The sequence below is a fragment of the Brassica oleracea genome, chromosome C3, assembly GCF_000695525.1.
Source record: "Brassica oleracea var. oleracea cultivar TO1000 chromosome C3, BOL, whole genome shotgun sequence".
Taxonomy (NCBI): Eukaryota; Viridiplantae; Streptophyta; class Magnoliopsida; order Brassicales; family Brassicaceae; genus Brassica; species Brassica oleracea.
Genome location: NC_027750.1, coordinates 61,992,976 through 61,993,222, shown reverse-complemented (window position 1 = coordinate 61,993,222; position 247 = coordinate 61,992,976).

Genomic DNA, 247 nt, shown 5'->3' with positions numbered 1-247 from the left:
TTTAAATTTGGATTCATTATTAACCGTTTGTTCTTTTTATTAGGTTCAACCGATCCGGGAACGGGATCAGCGCATGGATCAACCGTATGATGTACCCGGCCCTCGATAAGGGACATCCGACTTTCACTTACTTCCCTACAGACAAGCAGCATCTGTGGTTTCGTCAGTTTGCGGTAAGTATTCTAATTTTTTACTTATATTTTTAATCTTTAATATAAATTTTCTACTAATTGTGTTTTTTTTTTCA